Genomic DNA, 6,444 nt, shown 5'->3' with positions numbered 1-6,444 from the left:
TGTAGGTCTGTTGGAGATTGCTTGAGGTCCACTCCAGACCCTGTTTGCCTGGGTATCAGCAGCAGAGGTTGCAGAAGATAGAATATTGCTGAACAGTGAGTGTACCTGTCTGATTCTTCCTTTGGAAGCTTCTTCTCAGGGGTGTACTCCACCCTGTGAGGTGTGGGGTGTCAGACTGCCCCTAGTGGGGGATGTCTCCCAGTTAGGCTACTCAGGGGTCAGGGACCCACTTGAGCAGGCAGTCTGTCCCTTCTCAGATCTCAACCTCCATGTGGGGAGATCCACTGCTCTCTTCAAAGCTGTCAGACAGAGTCGTTTGCCTCTGCAGAGGTTTCTGCTGCTTTTTTTGTTTTTGTTGTTTAGCTGTGCCCTGTCCCCAGAGGTGGAGTCTACAGAGACAGGCAGGTTTCCTTGAGCTGCTGTGAGGTCCACCCAGTTCGAGCTTCCCAGCGGCTTTGTTTACATACTTAAGCCTCAGCAATGGCAGGCGCCCCTCCCCCAGCCTCGCTGCTGCCTTGCGGTTAGATCGTAGACTGCTGTGCTAGCAATGACGGAGCCTCCGTGGCCGTGGGACCCTCCCGGCCAGGTGTGGGATATAATCTCCTGGTGTGCCTGTTTGCTTAAAGCGCAGTATTGGGGTGGGAGTTACCCGATTTTCCAGGTGTTGTGTGTCTCAGTTCCCCTGGCTAGGAAAAGGGGTTCCCTTTCCTCTTGTGCTTCCCAGGTGAGGCGATGCCTCGCCCTGCTTTAGCTCTCACTGGTCGGGCTGCAGCAGCTGACCAGCACCGATTGTCCAACACTCCCTAGTGAGATGACCCCTGTACCTCAGTTGAAAATGCAGAAATCATCAGTCTTCTGTGTTGCTCACGCTGGGAGTTGGAGACTGGAGCTGTTCCTATTCGGCCATCTTGCTCCACCCTCGACCGGCTTCCTTATTTCAAAGGAAATGCTGGCATCCCCAATGGACTGAGGCCAGGTTCATAACGTATAATCTAGAGGCAAGATAATGTAATGGGTGACAGGACCTGAGAAAAAATCATAGGTGATTTCCCACGGACAAGACGATGCTGTACTACTTTCATCATCCTTGAGGGTTATGTCAATGGTCTGGTTTTATGCCATAATTTAGTTTACCAGAGTCCTGATCATCTTACTACACAGGACATCATGATTGTGCAATAAGGTGATAACTTCATGCTAGGAGATGCTAAAGAAACATAAACTAACAGCCCCCTAAATTTCTTGATAAGACATGCTAGCAGGTTGGAGGTAATGATCCCATGAAAATGTAGGGGCCTGCCATTTTAGCAGACTCTCTGGGGGAATGACCTGGCATATGTCAATACACCTGGAAGAGAAGGACAAGTAGCTGCATCTTGTACACAACACAAACTTAATAGTTCTTTGGATTATGGTGGTAAAATATGCATCTGAACATGATTTTCTGACCCACTCACCAAATGATACAAACTTCCCACTCTAACAAGTAGAAACTTTTAAACTTTAGCATATATAAAAATCCCCAAGAGAGTTTGTTGAGGTAGATTTCTGGTTTAAACATTTCAGATGCTTCTTACCTCTGGAGTTTGATTCAGTAGAATTGTGCTCAATAATTTACATTTCAAATAAGTTTTAATATGATACGGATGCTGCTGGTCCAGGAACCACAATTTGGGAAACATTGTCCCAGAATAAGAGAAAGTTATTCAGCTTCTTTAGGCTATAATGTAAAACTTTACTACTTATGATCTAGCAGATCAAGTGATGCTAAAGTATTTGCGTCAAGGTAGAATGCCGTATAGAACCTGTAGCAAGCCACGACTGGAAAATCAAAGAGGTGGCCCCAACAGTTTGGAGACAAAGACAAGCCCTTTTTTGGCATTTAATAATTTCACCATTGTGAGAAAACTCATGGGCCCTGGTAGAGACTGTACACTTAATCAAAGTAAGTAACAAGCCTAGAAAAGTTAAGTAATTTTATTTATGTTGATAAGGAGTAAAGCCATGGCTTAATTCCCAAATGGTTAGATTTCAAATCTATCATCTCATCAGTACAATTTCCTGCCTCTCTGAGATACTGCATGTCAGGCTTGGCTTATATTTGTGGTTATAATAAAGTGACTGGCCTATCACTGCCTCTCTATGATATATTTGACAATGAAATATTTCAGATTTTCTATAATTTCAAAGGATGTACATCCTTGAGTCCAAATAAGAATTTTAGCTCTGGCTTATCTTTGGGCTTCATTTTTCTTACCTGTAAAACAAGAAGCTTGATTTGATATTATAACTTTATCCTAGTTCTAAATTTTTATGAGTATACTTCTCAGGTCTTTCATGCATGCTATGTATCTATTCCCCCCAAATCCTAGATTCTTCATCAATATTTGCAATGCTTCCAAATGTTATAAGCACTTTACATTTAATTCTTGCTGTGCCATATTGAGTAACAGTGACAAACTATAAAATAAAAAAGGACTATTTTTCCTGCAGTTTTCAATTGCATTAATCACCTTTCTTTAAAAGCTCCAGTGAGTTTTCCCATATTTGAACTTAAGATAATTTATACTTTTTTCTTTTCCCATATACTTTATATCTTACAGCACTAAATCCATTAGTCTCCAGACTGCTACAAAAGACTTTCCCCACCTAATGAGCTAAACTTAATACAGCAATGACACGTTCTATTCTATCGGCTGTAAATACTTGCTAATATTAACAAAAGCTCAGGAGTCTCCACTCAAAAACTTTCAAGACAAATTCAGATGGTGACATTTTCTTCAATAATTCTTTTATTTCTGTACCCATTTAAGTGATTTTCAGAGCCTACTAAATGTCATCTAAGTTACCTAAAGCTTGAGAAACTATTTTGAAGAGATTCTTTAAATGCAATTATACCTCTATTTGACAACACCATCTGCTCCTAGCATCTTACTTTGTCAGCTTCCGGTTCAGTTAACTCCTTTATCACTGCAATTATCTGAATGCTGATGGATCTTCACGACACAAACCAATGAGACTACAAAAAATTAGTGATGTATATACCCTTATAAGGGTCAAAATTACCAGGAACTCAATTATAATAAGCCCATATTTCTGTTTCTTGGGTGAGAAGCTACCAACTCAGAAATCCATTACTTAGTAAGTATGGCATGATTTTACTTCTGCATTTTCTTGGGAGATTGATATATTGTTTTAGGAAGACCAAAATGAAGCACTACTTGTTGTTATGAGAGAACTGTTAAGTTTTTTTTGTTACTTATATCTACAATATTGGGAAGTATGGCAGACTACCACAGCATCACCCTGACAATGAAGAGGGTAATTCTCACTTCACAAAAGAGAGAGAATGCCCAAAGTCTTGTTTTCCCCAAAACACTTCAGACAAAGGGATTTCTGAATCTTCATCCAAACATGGGGATTAAGGGTAGTGCCAGGACTTAAGATTACAGTGTTAATCACAGACCTGTGATGAAGTTATTGTCCCTTAAGTAAGACTTTTTGGAGACAATTGGAGAAATTTGAATCTGGACTGAATATTAGATGATGTTGGAATAGTATTATTAATTTTTCTTAAGATATAATAATCATAATATAATTAGTCGGGGTAAAGTTTATATTTTTAGAACATTTATCAAACATATTTAGGAAAAAAACTATCAATGTCTACAACATCCTTGTAAATAGTTCAGCAAAAAATAAATAGTTGGTAGATGGGGAGAGAAAGGGAGAAAGAGAAAGAACGAAGAATGACAAAATGTTAATAATTGCTGATGTTAGCAACTGTTGAAACTATTGTAGTAGGCTTTACAGGTAATAATTATGAAGAGCTATACTAATCCTACCCAGGAATTGTCATGACCTCAAGATTATGTCCAGCTCTATTAGGCTAAAAAGCTACCACTGACAGCCTGTACATTGCAGTCTTCACCTTGTACCCCCAAAAATGTGTATCCTAAAGAACTACACTAAAATATCACTGCTAAAATGAAAGAACAGGGCATGTTGAGACTTCATAGGCAAAATGTTAAATATGAACTCAATTCCTCTTCATAGGGATCCAAATTTATTTGGTAAAATGGTATAGAGCTTCATCCTTTCTAACAACTTCTGGATATGATATTCAGTCTATTAGCAGCCTAACACCCATCTTAGTAGAAAAATAGCCACCATTTACACCTAATTAGATTTTTTAACATGTCTAATCTGGTTCAGACAAGACAGAGAACTGACAGCAAGACTAAAATTTGTATATATTATATTCTCTCCAACGATACTGCAATGTGTTCAACTTCAATAATACAATATAGGTATTTTAGCATGTCATGAATGATTCATTCTTTGACCTTTTAGACTACTACATAATTGTGGGTCTAGAAGACATTTTAATGTATCCTGAGACCCTGAACAAAATATTGCTAATGTTCATTTGTTATTGGCCTGCTCCCAAGAACGCTAACTCTACACCAAGTTTAAGAAATATATAGTTCGGGTGGTTCCAAGATGGCCGAATAGAAACAGCTCCAGGCTACAGCTCAGGGTGTGAGAGACTCAGAAGACTGGTGATTTCTGCATTTCCAACTGAGGTACCAGGTTCATCTCACTGGGGCATGTCAGACAGTGGGTGTCAGACAGTGGGCAGGACCATGGGTGCAGCCCACCAAGCCAGAGCCAAAGCAGGGTGAGGCATCGCCTCACCCGGGAAGCACAAGGGGTAAGGGAATTCCCTTTCCTAGCCAAGGGAAACCATAACACACGGCACCTGGAAAATCGGGTCACTCCCACCCTAATACTGTGCTTTTCCAAGGGTCTTAGCAAACGGCACACCAGGAGATTATATCCCGCTCCTGGCACAGAGAGCCCCAGGTACACGGGGCTTCCCTTATTGTTAGCACAGCATTCTGAGGTCTAACTGCAAGGCAACAGCAAGGCTGGGGGAGGGGCGCCTGCCACTGCTGAGGCATGAGTAGGTAAACAAAGCGGCCAGGAAGCTCGAAATGGGTAGGGCCCACTGCAGCTCAAGGAGGCCTGCCTGCCTCTGTAGATTCCACCTCTGGGAACAGGTCATAGCCAAACAAAAAGCAGCAGAAACCTCAGCAGATTTAAATCTCCCTGTATGACAGTTTGAAGAGAGTAGTGGTTCTCCCAGCATGGAGTTTAAGATCTGAGAATGGACAGACTGCCTCTGCAAGTGGGTCCCTGACCCCCGAGTAGCCTAACTGGAAGGCATCCCCCAGTAGGGGCAGACTGACACCTCGCATGCCTGGGTACCCCTCTGAGATGAAGCTTCCAGAGGAACAATCAGGCAGCAACATTTGCTGTTCAGCAATATTCACTTTTTTGCAGCCTCCACTGCTGATACCCAGGCAAACAGGGCCTGGAGCGGACCTCCAGTGAACTCCAACAGACCTGCAGCTGAGGGTCCTGACTCTTAGAAGGAAAACTAACAAACAGAATGGACATCCACACCAAAACTCCATCTGTACGTCACCATCATCAAAGACCAAAGGTAGATGAAACCACAAAGATGGGGAGAAAGCAGAGCAGAAAAGCTGAAAATTCTAAAAATCAGAGCACCTCTCCCCCTCCAAAGGAACGCAGCTCCTTGCCAGCAACAGAACAAAGCTAGATGGAGAATGATTCTGACAAGTTGAGAGAAGAAGGCTTCAGACAATGAAACTTCTCCAAGACAAAGGAGGAAGTTGGAACCCATTGCAAAGAAGCTAAAATCCTTAAAAAAGATTAGACAAATGGCTAACTAGAATAACCAATATAGAGAAGTCCTTAAATGACCTGATAGAGCTGAAAACCGTGGCATGAGAACTACGTGACAAATGCACAAGCTTCAGTAACCGATTTGATCAACTGGAAGAAAGGGTATCAGTGATTGAAGATCAAATTAATGAAATGAAGTGAAAAGAGAAGTTTAGAGAAAGAAGAGTAAAAAGAAGTGAACAAAACCTCCAAAAAATATGGGACTATGTGAAAAGACCAAATCTACGTCTGACTGGTGTACCTGAAAGTAACAGAGAGAATGGAATCGAGTTGGAAAACACTCTCCAGGATATTATCCAGGAGAACTTCCCCAAACTAGAAAGGCAGGTCAACATTCAAATTCAGGAAATACACAGAATGCCACAAAGATACTCCTCGAGAAGAGCAACTCCAAGACACATAATTGTCAGATTCACCAAAGTTGAAATGAAGGAAAAAATGTTAAGGGCAGCCAGAGAGAAAGGTCGGGTTACCCACAAAGGGAAGCCCATCAGACTAACAGCAGATCTCTCGGCAGAAACTCTACAAGCCAGAAGAGAGTGGGGGCCAATATTCAACATTCTTAAAGAAAAGAATTTTCAACCCAGAATTTCATATCCAGCCAAACTAAGTTTCATAAGTGAAGGAGAAATAAAATCCTTTACAGACAAGCAAATGCTTAGAGATTTT

Source organism: Rhinopithecus bieti, unplaced genomic scaffold (genome assembly GCF_001698545.2).
Source record: "Rhinopithecus bieti isolate Rb0 unplaced genomic scaffold, ASM169854v2 scaffold_9976, whole genome shotgun sequence".
Lineage (NCBI taxonomy): Eukaryota > Metazoa > Chordata > Mammalia > Primates > Cercopithecidae > Rhinopithecus > Rhinopithecus bieti.
Note: the sequence above shows the minus strand (reverse complement) of the source record.